Source organism: Galeopterus variegatus, unplaced genomic scaffold, assembly GCF_000696425.1.
Source record: "Galeopterus variegatus unplaced genomic scaffold, G_variegatus-3.0.2 Scaffold548, whole genome shotgun sequence".
NCBI lineage: Eukaryota > Metazoa > Chordata > Mammalia > Dermoptera > Cynocephalidae > Galeopterus > Galeopterus variegatus.
This window is the reverse complement of record NW_007726659.1, coordinates 291,929-295,075: the sequence shown is the minus strand read 5'-3', so window position 1 is coordinate 295,075 and position 3,147 is coordinate 291,929.

Below are 3,147 nucleotides of genomic sequence, written 5' to 3'. Positions count from 1 at the left end.
AGGGCCAAGCATTCCTTTCTCATAACCTGCACCCAGCAGGCCTTGGCAGTTGCTACTGACTGATCTATTTCTCTGCAGCTAATCCCAAAACTGACAGAGTTTGCACATAATAAATGAGTAAACATTGCTAGTAGCTCAGCTATCAAAGAGTTTAATCAAATGCACAAAAGGAATAGACTTTCAGATTGCAGATAACAGATTTCAAGAGTTGATGTGCACAGATCAGCGTCTTTCTAAAAGTCACAATTATGGAGTGGGAGGAAGTGTGAAGCTCATTATTTTAGCCTGAGTTCTCCAGAAGGCAGACACACAGGGGCTTGTGTGCTGCTACTTTATTAAGTGGTGCAATTCCAGGGAGGAGAGTGAGGAAAGGCAGGAGGAGACATAATATAAGGGTGCAGAGTACACATCAAGCACCTTGTGGGCAGGGCCATCTTCGGAGAGCCTATATAAATGACTGCTTCTCAGTACAGCCTCCCTGGGGGAAGAAGAAGAAAGAATTGAGCTAAAGTTTCCTATTGGTCAAGTCCAGTAATTCCCCTGAACTCTTCAGTTGCTCATGAGTGGGTATTAAGCAGGTCCCCACAAGGCATGGCCCTCTGCATCAACTGGGAATCCCCGGGGTAGAAGGCACAAGGTACACAGCATGAACATGACGAATGGAGCCACTGGGTTGTGCCCCCATAGTGTCAGCCTAGTCCATGGCAGCCACCACCGGAGCTGGAGCAAGTGGCCAGAAACCCTGGAGATAGGTGAGAACAAAAGGACTGGAAGAGAAGCATAATAGGGGTCATATGCACACATCAATCAAAATATCCTTATTTTACATAAGAAACCCAAGCCCAAAGTGGGAGATACCCAAGATCTTGGAGCTTAATTAGTGGAACTCACAGAGCCAGGGGCTTCCAACTCCCAATTTGGTGCCTTTCACTCTTCTATGCTGTGTCTTCAACCAAAACATGTACGGCATCTGTGAGCTTCTGTGCCTCATCCTCTCACGGTGGCGTTTCATGTATCCCCTACACTTAGTGTCCACAGACCCAGGGAAACATATGTTTAGGAGAGCTTCCTTGGTTTCTTCTACCTAATGAGAAAAACAAAACAAAGTGATTACCACGGAGCCAAAGAATAGACAGAATTCCAGGAATATAGAATCGGAGGCAAAGAAATCCCAGTTAATGTTCAACCTTTGGAGGTGTGTGTTTGCTTCTTGCCTGGTAATCTTCTTACATAGAGATCTACTTAGTGATTGAATGTGATCAAACCTTTCAGCAAAGAGCTTCTAGAAGTCAATGGCCTAACTTCTGCAAACAAGAATCTTGCCAAAGAACATAGTAGAACACATTTCTCATACATCAAGTGGTATTGTTTTTGGTCCAGGCAGTCCACTTAAGTGTTCTTTATATGTATGCATATCTGAATTTATATGCTGACTCAGAGCTGACATGACTGCCTGAGAATAGTTATCAGAGTGAAAATGTCTCTGCAGAAAGGCTGATATGCTCTAATTCAAGATGATAACATAATTGTTCCATTCTTGTGCCAAAGAATTACAAAGCAATATGATTATGTAACACTTTGTTGAGATTCTTCATACCTTTTAAGAAAATGTATTCTTAGACCTAAGAGAAGAAAACAGGATTCAATTTATGCTCTATTTTAAATCTTATTATTGTGAATATCTAATTTGCAACACAAGTTTATTCTTAAAATTCTGAAGTCTGTTTTTTAACAGAACAAAGTGCTGGTGGTAATGGTTATGTCAGTCTTTATGAATAAAACCTCTATTATAACAGGTATTCAGCTTCCAGGAGCACTGTTTTTCTTGAGACTCATGCATTTTTCATTGTCTAGTCATTCTGAATTTAAAGTGGGTAGGATGTCCTTTTAAATGCATAAACAAAGAAGATGAAAATGTGTATTATAGCTTCCTCTCCATTTCTGCTACTAAAATTATGGGAACTATGTATCTTGTGTTAAAATGCATCTGGTGTGCTATTCTGTGTCCTACAGGAATAACTAGCAGCTCGTAGTGCAAAATTTCACCCAGCACCACATTTAGCATCATTTTTGCAAGATAGCACCTTACCAGGCTTGTTCAGAAATGTGCCAGAAAATAGCTTATTAATCTCTGTGTCTAACTGGCAGATGGAATACAGTAAAAATAATGTTTTTGTCTTTCAAAGGTAGTAGATTTTCAAGATAAGATAAGCAGCCATCTTTTAAACGTTCCAAGACATCGCCCTTTTCATTTAAAGATATTTGTTCACTCATAAATTTGTTCATTCATTTGTTCTGCATTTATTGAGCACCTATTTCCTTTCTGTCCAGCGTTCCTCAAGGCACTAGGAACATAGAAATGAATAAAGTACATTCCCTTCTTTTCAGGAACTCATGAGCTACACAGCATGATGGATACAAGTTGAGATGGGGACATACAAATGAGAACATTTAACTCAGCCTTGGAGAGAAAGGAGGGGCTAAGGAGAGGCTTTCTGGAGAAGAAGGTGACTTGAGACTATGAGGAGTTAGGTGAGGGAGCACTGTAGTGGTTACCGAAGGAAAAAAATAGTTAGGAGGGGTAGGGTGACAGTAAATGAACTAAAGAGATCTATTTCTATGCAACACCTCACCAGATGGATTTGTCCTGTGCTAACAGAGAACAGAAAATAATTTGATGGGGGCTCCATGTCAGGGCAGAGGGCATAATTAGCAGAGTGTCAACATTTATGTATTTAGGTTTATTTATATTTTTACTTGTTTTGTTTTGGTGATTGTAGTAACTAGGTCAGATGTGCAGACTGCAATAGCTACAATATCTAGCTCCCTGCAGTCGGAAAGGACTCATGAACTAATCTGATAAAAGGCTCCTTCCAGTTTTACATGTCATGTTCATTAGCATGACCAATAAAACCATAATTTGCATTTGTTATCAAAGCGTCCCAGCAGCAGCTGAATGATGTAGCCACTAATTAAAAGCAGAAATTGAATACAGCAGATGTGATGCTTTGTTTGACTGAAGAAACAAGAATAGGCTTGTGTTGGTCTCTTGTTGAAAGAAATACATTACAGATATCTTGATGGAAGAGTTTTCATAAGAGAGTCAATCTGGCTTTTTTTTTTTTTTTTTTTTTTTTTTAATTTCTT